The sequence below is a fragment of the Scomber japonicus genome, chromosome 9 (assembly GCF_027409825.1).
Source record: "Scomber japonicus isolate fScoJap1 chromosome 9, fScoJap1.pri, whole genome shotgun sequence".
NCBI lineage: Eukaryota > Metazoa > Chordata > Actinopteri > Scombriformes > Scombridae > Scomber > Scomber japonicus.
In genome coordinates, this window is record NC_070586.1 from 22,325,402 (window position 1) to 22,337,479 (window position 12,078).

Sequence of the window (12,078 nt, forward strand, 5' to 3'; positions counted from 1 at the left end):
GCACGCACACATGCACACGCACATACACACACAGATGATCACAAAGCAGTTGAAACTCCCTCCCCAGGAAAGTATATCCATTTCCATTGACCAGCAGTCTTGCTATCATGTGGCTCTGACCTGGGATTCAATTAGTCATCTAGGTTGCCCTGCCTCGCTGGGTTTCCATGGCCAGACATGAGACAAAGACACAAAGAAGGTACACAGTGATCCAATAATTTCAGTATCTTTATAGGGCATAAACTTCCAAACTACTCCAATGGCAAATACTACTGCCACTTGTTCCTCATCCTTGAAAAGTTTGGTTTATGGGGCTATTTTGCACAGGAAGACATTCACTACATAGCAGAAGGTGTGAGGAGAATTGCAGCAATTCTCCATTAACAGTCACTTGACAAGAAAGTAGAAAGACTCAAAAAAACACTTTCCGCCACTTGGGAAATGTTCACAAATCACACCTAATTAAACACAAAAGTCTAGTCCATGAAATTAGAGTGCAGAAAGCCTTTTCAAGATGGAGGTGAGATAGGTTTTTCTACATTGTAAAAAAACACATTTGTGCAAGGACACCGTTATTTCATTCACATTTGTCTCCTTCAAACAAATTGTCAGCTAAGTACAGAGGGACAACATTTTGAGCTGTTATTCTTATTTCCCTAGGTCACATCACAATACATCAATGGTTTGCCATTTCAGAAATATGCTGCTGTTGTGCTGTTTGAGCTCAGAAAAAAACAACAACTATTCCAACCACACTGAAATGGATCAATAAATGCATAGAAAAAGAAAATGGCCATAGACATAGTGGCTTTTATTCAGAGTGCCATGATGCAGGTGAAAACACCGAATGCCCCTGAAGAGCAAAGCTGAGAGCAGCAGAGGACAAGAGAGCCCACAGAGTCATCAGGTGGGGTCAGAGTGTGCTGGCTATATTCAGACTTCCACACCCATCTATCTCCACAGCAGCTATTAGATTTCTAATATTGCTGATTTTAAGGAGGCTCGGCTTTCTTGCCACAATGAGACGGATTCAGCCCCAGTTGCCCCTTTTTCCTTTTCAGTGTGGTCTCACAAGGTCCTCTCAGTTTTCTGCAAACAATACTGCTGGGCTGCGGCCCTTATTTAAAAGATTAATAGGATGCTGTCTTGGCAGAGAAGCAATCAGTGAGGTTTCTGTGACAGCAGAAAAAGTATGAAAACAAGGAAAAGAGGAGAGACCATTGTCACGGTTACCAACTGGCTGCCGCAGCTCAATTGAGATAGCTGTGGCTTTCAAGCCTAGCTGTCAATCACAGCAGCAAGCATCAATGGGGTAAATTTGAATGATAAAACGATAAGTCATGAGCAGGCGATTTCCCTGTCATCAGGACAGGGGCTGTTTGAGTGTAACTCAGTATGGGTGGAGAGATTTCACTGCAGCCATATGGAATTTAGTTTTCCCTTAAGTTGCTGGCTTCACCCCTCAATCATGACAGAATGTGTAATCACCAAATGTCTTCCTCTCAATCCCTGTTACAATTGGCAGCACAGTGCTGTCACTAGAGATGGGGGAACAAAATGGAAAGCTGACTAAAAGACAAGCTTTAAGTGACACTTAATTTGAGATACCCAGGCATTCTCTCAGCTCCAGTAAACAGGATCCATCAAACTTCGCCCAGAGCCTGTTTGAGTCTGCAGCTGTCTGTGGGGAGAGGCACAGTATGCCTGAGAGGCCCTCAGTTATCAAGAGAACTGATGAAGAAATCAAGTCCTTTAATAGTTCCTAAAAACATCCAAGAAGAGGCACAGGAATGATTATGACACTTTCAAAGTGCAAATTTTCATTTCATCCATGTCGCTACGCTAACACTCAAAGCACTTCCTCCTTTAAAAGATAAACCCAGCAAAAAAGAAAAGAAAAAAAAGAAGCACGACAGAAGCTAATGACAGCCTCAGAGAAGACAACAGAGAGGGTAAAAAAAACACAAGTGAGCTGGTGAAGGAGTAAGAGAAAAACACTGAACAGCTGCTTTCTCCCCTCTTCTCTTTGCTCATCCCAGGAGAGAGTCCCATGCGATGTGCCTGATCCTAGTTTGTGGCTGACAGAGGGGACCGCAGCTCTGTTCATCTCCCCACTCACATGGCTCTGTGCCCCCCCCCACCCCCCTGCTGCCTGCCTCACCGTCGCTCCGCTGCCAAGAGGAAAAGATGGTGGGGAGGGGGAGTGGGGCGCTACATCAAGGAGAGACTCTCCCAGTGGGTTCTCGTCAGTTCCAGGCCATTGCACCTTGCTCGCTGGGATTTTGTTTACACACACACACGCGCACACACATATCCACACAGAGGCAGATGACTATTAATGGATACGATAATGTGCCATGTTTTCCGGCTGTGCAGTCACATTCTGTTTTTAAGAAACCATAAGGTGGTGACAAAAAAAAAACTAAATACTCTCAGAGCTTATTTAAGTGGCAAAGGAGCAGATAACATTCAATCAAACCCAGTGATACGGTTGATGTGGTCAGTGGTAATGTGCAGCCAAAAGGCTTGACACACTTCCACGGTCTTTGGGGACGGGCAGAGAACGGCAGGCTGCCCTTGTGCATTCAGTCTCTACAGATGTTGCCTTGGAGAGCGGCTGACTGGCTGGCTGCGGTGACAGCTGGACAGCTGTTCCTATAGACGCACCACAGAAGCATGCCACAGAGATGGGGGTAGGGGATAGTGCTGTATGTGTAGTTTATCTGTATGAAGTTCCCAGGACGTGCAAAGCTGTCACTTTTAGCAATGGTGCATGAGCCTGGATAAGGAAAGATGGCACTGAACAGGATATGGAGAGAGAGCACAGATGGGTAAATATCAGACACGGCTGACACTATTTAAAGAAGCTTCAATAACAAAACTGATTTTTTCTTTTTTTGTAAATTGCAATTTGTTTATCCAAAAATGAACAGTCGAATGCAACACCAACTGGCTACACTGGCATAAGTCAGAACATTTAATTTGATCCACAAGGTCTGTTTGAGCAGCCATGACTTTTTATCATCATAAAAACAAGTGAAAGTTTATTATGAACTTCACAAGGAATTTCAAATTATTTTTTTTTACTTCTTCATAAAAGAGGGAAGGGAAAAAAATCTATTTTCAAAAGCAGAGAGGATAATTGGCTGAGCATTAGAACGACTCCAGACTTTGTGCCAACATCAGTGGCTGCCGGTGATGAAAAGCAGTTTAAATTGGGGTCATGTTCAGATATTATACCTTTATCCTGCCACTTAAAAAACACAGTTACCTAAAATTATGGAGACCTGCAGCAGAACAGTGCCGATTAAAGACAGTCTATAGATTAACATCCTAACTGAGGATTGCGATTAAAAAAAAAAAAAAAAAAACAGCAGTTGAGAAAGACTTGAAATGTTCGAAAACACTCACACAGTATTAACTGTTGTCGCTTGCTGAATAAACATGCTGCAAATCATGAGTTAAACAGCTTGGATTGACGCCAGTCACTTCTGCCAAAACTCTCATTTTTCCTAAGCAGGCCGCGCCATTCATTATGCCACAAAAGGTCAGCAATTTGTTCAACTCAATAAAAATGTTAATAAAACTAAGAGCTCACAAGAAGCAGCACTCATAGCCTCTGGTCGCCCATCAAAACGTGAATATGTGGATGTGTGCGCTTGCGTGGCTCAATGCGCTGCCACTGCTGCATTACGTAGGTCAGAGGTTGTACAGTGGAAGCTATCTAACAGGAAATATAGCTGTGGCCCCATCGTAATCCTGGTCAAACTCCACCAACTGCTCAACACAAAGCAGATATAAACACGTGCTGACCAACACACACACACACACACACACATACATACACTGCGGCCTACAACAAACAGGATCCGATATGCACCCCCCAAACTGAAATCTCCAGTTCCAGATCTCAACCCACTCTCCTAAATAAATGAAAAGACCCATTAGGCAGTGGGCTTGTAATTATATATGAGTTCTTTTAGAGGAAAAAAGTGATTACTCTGGATACAAGTCTGGAAGAGGGGTGGGGGTGGGTTATTGCTAAGCAACCAGTCATTATCCTCCAGAGTGGAGCGAGGTGACCGGCCATCCGTCTAACTCCGGTGGCTCGCCTGGCTCCTGTGCAAACCCCCCTCCCTGCTTTCCTCCGCCACTCTCTCTCCCTCTTCCTCGCTCTCTCTCTGCCGTCTCCCCGTCCGAATACAAACAGAGATAAAGAACGCTGCAATCGCTCTTGACACACAAATAGGTTAACACAATAAAGCCGGCTTTGCCTGGCTCACTCGAGGGAGGAAAGCAATTCCAGCAGCAGGCAGGAGGTAATAAAACAGGGCTAGGAGTGAGTGTGTGTGTGTGTGCGTGTGTGTGTGTGTGTGTGTGTGTCTGAGTGTGTGTGTCCATACATGTCCTCATGTCAATGTTCCTATGTTTTTGTATGTGAGTGGAGGCAGGCACACAGAAGCTCTTTGGCCTCAGGGCCTAATATCCTACGGATTTTCAACCCTCTCTTGACACACATAATAAGACGAGAGAAAATGATGGAAATTCCAGCTACTCCTCCATTTAGATTAAGGAAATGGCGGCTTCATATTCAACGTATAGCTGACCTGCAGTAGCCCTAAACACATACATAAACGTTTCCCGGTGGGTCATATGCTGGTTCTCTTGTAAATGGTCTCTGGCTTGGTTAAAATTCAACAAGTAAATTGAATGAGTTTTATCTGCACAAGCCTCAGCTTACTCTCCCTGATGCGACTGCCAGGGCTGGCAATAAATGATAAAAATCTCCAGAGTTTTATTAAATCGTGTTGCATTCACGCTGAACTCAGGGAAATGGTGAGGTTGCTGCTGCAATTACAATCCAGACCAGACTACATTGTTTTCTCCAGTCAGTGGAAATTTCATTACCTTACAGAAACTGCCTTAGAATTGGGTAATAGCCTCTTTTTGTCACAGACACAAACCGACTGTGGGAGGTGTGACACCAAATAAGTGTTATCCATTTGCAACAATATGCATCCAGCCAGTCGCAGTCCGGATGCTGGTCAGCATAATGCGCACTGTTATTCAGTGATATGGAGAAAGTGAATGGAGAAACTAGCAGTCAATAGCTAATTCCTGGATTGACTGCAGTATAATCAAACGCATTGAACCTTGATACTTCCATGCAGCTGATGTATCTCTCCTCAGGCTATTATAGACAGATGACGTAGGTCACACATGGCCCAATCACTTGCATGTCAATAAATAGAGACAGGGCCAGTACGCTTCCCATGCTAGGATTAAACTGTGAAGAAATCCCAATTAAAGCTTCTGGGAAAGTTTCACACATTTAGGTCATACAGGATAGCCATTTATACGTGTCAGTCAATTCTCATGCTTTTACCCGCTGTTCCCTCAACCAGGTAATCAAACAGCAGAGATGTAAAGTGGTGGCTATTGTCAACAGGGAATAAATTACCAAAGCATGAAGAGAAAACATCTTATCTGTCTGATGTATTTCCTGCTTCTGCAGAAAGCTACAAAGCCCGAGGGAGAGCAGTCAACCAAAATGCAAGGAGATGGAGATTAGGATGATGTGCAGTTCCTTGTTCCATTAAAGTTTGATCTTCCTCAATAGCCGAGGAGAATCAGATATCTCCCATTCAAGATTAAAGTACACCAGCATAGAGGGGGAGATTAATCAGAGGCCTGCATGAGATAAAAACAGCCTTGCTTCTGGCATGGAAAACAGTGGCAATAAAGAGTTCAGCTGATAATGTGAAACATGGCGAGGCACAATAGCAAATCAAACAGCATGTACGGGCCTCCAAAACAAATCAAAGCGCCGGCTAGACTGCGATACAGTGGCTGGAGAAGTACAGCGGGGCCTGATCTGATAGTAACCAAAGCCTTCATTTTATTACTGGTTAAGGTTGAAGGGGGCACACTGAGGATTTTCCCATGTTGCTCACTGTCGCCAGGCTCTCATTCCCTCTCCTCCTCCTCTCCTTGAGATCAATGGCGCTGGGGTGATTTCACAGCAGCCTGCACTGTCACCCAGAACAAATCAATGTGACCATGAGGAAGGCAAGAGCGGCATTGTTTTTAAGGAGAGCAAATTCGCTGTTGGAGAGCTTGTCAGATTTGCTTTATTCTTCTCCCAAGAACACTTTGGAAGGAGCATGCCTGCCCTCACTTTTCTGGCTGGGTTATAGAGCAAACTATAAACTGCACAGCACTCACACTAGTATACTCATTAACCAACTATAAACTGCACAGTTCCTGTTGACTGTATTTTCCATGTACATTTTTAAACCAAAAAAAAAAAAGAAGCACTAACCTTTCCAAATTAAAGGCTATACATTAACCTTAAGGGCCTGGCGAGACGTGACTTCCATTCAGCCTGACAGAGGGTGAGAGAGGGAAGGGGGGGGGGGGGGGGGTCGGAGGATCATCACCGTTCGTCATGCGCTAAGTGGCTGCAGATAACCCTGATGAAGAGCTGCCAACGTCTGCCATCACAGCAGCTCAGGTCACGTGAGCACAACAGTGGTCAGGTAAACCGTATACAGCCGACATGACAGGAAACCATCAGCGGAGTAACAAGCAAAGAAGAACACACGGCATCTCTCTAACATACAGTATACCACTCATCAGAAACACTGCAGGGGGGCATGTGTGCCATCACATGCCTGCAGTCTATTTGTGTGTAGCTACTCCACGCTAAACAAAAAAAACATGCTCAAATTGAAATGCTTAAACTCCTGTTTATGTCAACAAGACGCCTGCACTGTATTTAACACTGTTTCACTGCTAAATCTCAGCCAGTATACTGAAGATTTATGTATTTATTTGTGTGATATCAATTATTAAGTTGTATAAGTGAAATCTCATTCTGTCATCATAAGAGTAAACAGGTATTTCAGAACCTATGGTAGATATTAAACACCATGACTTCATTCATACATATCAATATCACGGGGAAATAGAAGTGTTACAGATGTCTCATAGTTGATCAAATATTGTAAAGCTGCAAAGATAAATTGATTAGTAAACAGACATTGATGTTTTAATCATCAACAAAAGCACAAAGATTTTGCTGGTTGCAAATTCTCAAATGTGAGGATTTGAAGCTTTTCTGTGTCATACATGATAAACTAAGTATCTTTGGATTTTGGTCAGATAAAAAGTCACTATGAGCTCTAAGAAAGGATAGCAGGTTTATAGACAAAATGATTATTGATCATTCAAGTAATAGGCAGACTAACTGATAATGGAGCCTTAAAATATTGAAAGCTAAGAAGCAGTTTTATATGTTTTTTTTGTATTTGACCTTGGCACTGAAGATAAAGAAAGAAAAGAAAGAAAAATCAACAGACTGGGAAGAAACTGCTTGTTTGACTTTGTCAGTGCGGCTCATACAACTATGGGTCAAATCATCACCCAGCATTACAATATATATATATAGTGTTGAGTTTGATGTACTGTAGCTGCTAACAGTCTAATAAGGTATGCTTCAGTATGCAAACACTGAAGTCAAACAGAACCACCCTGCCTGTATATTACATGTCAGATCCCAACAACACCATCATCTCTACTGGGGAAAAAAAAAAGTTTTGACCTCTGTTCATTCACACTGACTGGCTAAAGGGTTTGTGTTTGTTTCTTCACGATGTGTGTAACTCTTCTGTTTTATTTATCTTCATGAGTCTATATCCTGGCTACTGTTGTGCCATACAAATCACACATATGAGTTTGTATGAAATCATGTAACATTATAAAATACAAGAAAGGAAACGTCTCTTTTGTTTGCCTGCACATGAAAAGTGTTAAACAAGAACGGTTATAGATCTTTTCTGAAATGAAACACTTTGATCAGCTTTCTAATGAGCTGCTGCTGACGGCTTTAAGAGGAAATGTTCATGTTCCTTAAAGTGTTCAATTATATTTCCACGTAAGAAGCTTCATGTTTTTCTAGGATATCAGCTTATCTAGGAATGGTTGTCTTTTCTTTGATGGCAGAGCAAAACATTAGTTGTTTTTTTAAAAATGATTACATCTACAGTATGTTATTCTATAAATGGAATCTGTAGACAGCAACATCTATTCTTAAAATATTATTTCATTTGTGTGAATAAAAATAAGCACTTTCATTATTAAGTGACACACAAGAATGGACAGGCATAGTTTAGACACTTCAGGGGTGGGAAGATCTTTAGCAACACATGCACGCGCATGTGCGCACACACACGTACACACACATCTGTATCTACTATTTTAGTCATCTTAAGTGCTAAAATGAGTTTTGCTGCCTCTGGGTAGGTGTTGAGACAATCAAACCATGCAGGGATTAAAAAAGATTAATACACAGCGCAGGAAATTAAACTTCAGCGACTTTAACGATATTCATGAGTGGAGCTCACTTATTCACTTCAGGCAGCCGCTTTAATAAGAAAAGAATATGGTAAGGAATGGATATGCTATCAATCAATCAAACTGATATGCAATTTGAGTTGCAAATTGACAAAAATGCCTGGTTTCTTTTTGGGTGTTACTTTTTGTTAATACGTTACTAAAATATGTTCTCAACCTTCCAAATGCTGGCAGCCTAAGTATATCAGATTTTATTTCAGTAAGTTAAGTTTACAAGTAGAGCACAGTAGAGTAAATTACAGGTGTGGTTCACATGTTGGTAACACTGATATTTCTTAAGACTTTTTTAAACAGTTGATAGTAGACACCAACAGGAAACATGGTGAAAGACAAAAGCAAGCAAGATGAAATGTAAGTAAAGTCTTGAGCATGCAGTGAGGCACTTGAAGGTCCAATACGAGAGGAAAAAAGACCTAACAGCAAGCCAGAAAATAAAGAGGCTAAACAAGAACTACAAACTCCAAAAGGTAATTCAGTGACCTAGATATTAAAGCTTTTCTGTCATTCCGTTTTCCCCTGCCTTGTCGGACCATCATGTTGAGTTAAGGCGAGCATTATGCTGGGGAGACTATTTGTTTAGGTGAGGAGCAGCCGCAGAGCTAATATGAGCACAATTTGCTCAGCAGGTCATAGGCGCAGAGTGGAGGAAGTAAATGAGGCAGTTCTGCCCCCTCGGGTGCAGCCACTGCCTCATACATCACTGGATGTTTTATTCAATACAGCCAGGAAGGCTCTATGGCAGGTGCCCTGACTGTGGGGGCGCCTGCCCTGCTGTAGGGGCCCATATTACATTCAGCAAGCTGCCTGTCTGCGGGGCTGCCGGGAAGAGAATGACTGGAGCCAGTGAGGAAGATAAATTTTGAGGATGCTTGTAGTCTAATGATAAAACAAAGTGTGCAGCCTTTCCACTGCACAGTCAGCATAATGTGCAGGCTCATTTATGTGCCATGTGAGTGGTGAAGCTAAATATTGCAGAGCAACCTCAGCAGCCCATAAAGCTCAAAGTTCACAAGAGTAGAAACTGCCAAAACTTTATCAGCTGACATTCATATTCAAATACAAGATAACCAGACATTCCTATTTGCATTCAAACCTCAGACAGATAGAGGACACATTTAATGAAGAATTCACAAGACAATGACAAATCGCCTCCAGACTTCAATGCAGTACAAAAGTTTTTCAGTTTTACGCGCACATCTCCATGAATTTTATGAGTTCTTTGATAAAAGCCTGTCACAATATGCGAGGGCACTATAAAAAGAGATTGCATATCATTAGCACTCCAGGGTGAAAAATCACTAATTGCAGCAGACACTACAGTCACCCTCCTCACACGCAGTGACGCACGGGGGCGTACAGATGAGAAATTCGCACCTTTTGCTCAGAGCCGCAACTCCTCCAGTGCCACATATTCCTGCCTGCGGTGCCTGCGGTGCAATACCCTCGACAATACACCTAATTGCTACCCACACTTGAAAAGACCAATACAGAGCAGTCCCTAAAGCCATTCGGGAGCGGCTCTCTAACAAGTCGATTTTTACAACACTTCCTTTATTGTGGGTCACGCATGAACACAAAGGGTTTAAATCTGAGACATCGTTATGTGAGCAGCATCCTGGGAAAAGTGAGCATTTACAAACATTCATTATTCTCTCCCGCTCCGCTATTTACCATCCCAAAAGAATTCAGCGGGGCTCTGGCGGTGGCTACGTTAATGGTTACAAAGAATGACAGACCTGAAAGATAAAACATTCACCATACAATATATTTACCATAAATTGCTCCGTAGTGCAGACTAGAACTCCATGCAGATTGTAGCATTCACTGAGCAATCTGCCTCTCACTTCTGTGGTCCAAATTAAAAAGGATTCATTCTGTTCTCCAAAATCCAGCAGCCGCTTTGTCGATGTCAAATGTTGATTAAGTTTATCCTCCTCTTCCGACGGTATGCAAATACACCGGCAACCCTGCGAATTAGATTCCACACTCTAGCCTCTAGCCTGCAAAGTTAATAAGCTTTGCCTTTTTTCTCGACTCGGCTGCCAATTTTTTGTCGAGGGCAAAAGCGCAGGTCGGCAATTTCAGGAGCGTCCTCGGAAGAATTGCGCACCAAGTGCGCTTCGGGTTTTTAACGTTTAGCCTCCGGAACAAAGTAAAAGGTCCTGGTTGCTCTTCTTCTCGCTTGTAGATACCTCCAAATAACCAAACTGTTAATCGGATGACTGGATGGTTGAACTGCTACGCAGTATTCCAAAATCCACTGCTGTTACGCATGGGTTTAAAGTGGTCCGTCTGCTCAAAGACGACCTTATGTGAAATGTATCAAGCAAATATTATGAAATTATCTAGGCAATATTGTGTGAAGGTACCCTGAAAGAAATCAAGGCTGGGCCAAAGCTGCTGCCTGGAATATCCTTAACTGATGCGCTATAAAATCCCGGTGATCAGGCTCTGCTCCGTCCGTCACTTTCTCCGCGGTGTCGGCAGCCTCTCTGAGATGTCTCGCCTCCCGATTCAGACTCAGATTTCCAGCTGAGGCTGTCCAGTAACCTCGATAGCAACGCTCCAAGACGCTCTCTTTGGTGTATTAACCAAAAAACAAATGGTTAAGTCTGATTAAAGAGCTAGCTCCTTCAGGCAGCTCCGGGATGCGGTCCTGCCCTTGTGCCGAGCTGCCGAGACTGACAATAACCCGGAACGCTGCAGATTGTCAGGCTGCACAGACCGCCCACCGACCAATCACTGTACTGAGGGAATAGAAACATTCCCACGGGTTGGCCAATCATCGGTAATTGAGGACTGTTACCATAGAGATGCTCGGCGTCCAAGCGTCTGAAACCACGTTGTTTATTCACAAAAAACGAAAAAAAAAACGTCTAATATAAATTGCAGTGGCAGGATGCAGATTGAGATGTTTATTCACGATTTTATCATTTGCAGCGTTTCAGTGCGACCCCCCCCCCCCCCCACACACACACATACACACACACACACACACACACACACACACACACACACACACAAAACACCAGCTTAATTAAAGGTTAACGCCACCATCCCCTATTGGATTCAAACCTACAGGCATCTACCCCGCAGAAGTGCCCTTGAGCAAGAAACCGTATCACCTCCTGCCGCAGGAATGCTGCTTTGTAGCAGTTATACCGAGAGAAATTAAGTTATTATGCAACCAGAATGAAGTTAAATGTAATTAGCACGCACAATCAATCTGCTGTTTATGAATTGGTGAAATGATCTTTAACGTAATTGGTTTGAAACTCATAAAGAAGTATCCCTTACCGGTAATAAGCCTTGCAATCATCATTTCTTAATATCAAAAGTTTGGCTTGTATCCTTAGGGATACAAAGTTTATTACAAGATGTCAGATTTATTAGGTGATCTATACTTTGAGGTGTGTTATTTTAGATCATTTCTTGCAGCAACGATTCCTCTTACACATATACTATGCAGCATGTATCCACTGACTACCTCAAATGTTACATTGCCTAAATTTATTTCAGCAAGAATGGGGCAGTATTTCTTAAAAGTATGACATATCTGTGACTGTCTACTTAACTTTGCAGAATTCCATCACTGACACCTCCGGCTTATATGAGTCACACTGGAAACCTTGCAAAACACCTATTTTTTTGCAAAATGTCATT

At 42.7% G+C, this 12,078-nt stretch overlaps 1 protein-coding gene across 1 annotated transcript in view; it reads right to left on the reverse strand.

Annotated features, from left to right (window-relative positions):
- Window positions 1-11,081, reverse strand: part of fam222aa (family with sequence similarity 222 member Aa) — a 47,024-nt gene extending 35,943 nt beyond the window's left edge. Inside the window, exon 1 of the mRNA XM_053325235.1 lies at window positions 10,188-11,081. The gene's annotated coding sequence lies outside the window, so the exon portion shown is untranslated. The remainder of the gene's footprint in view (window positions 1-10,187) is intronic.
- Window positions 11,082-12,078: the final 997 nt, after the last annotated feature.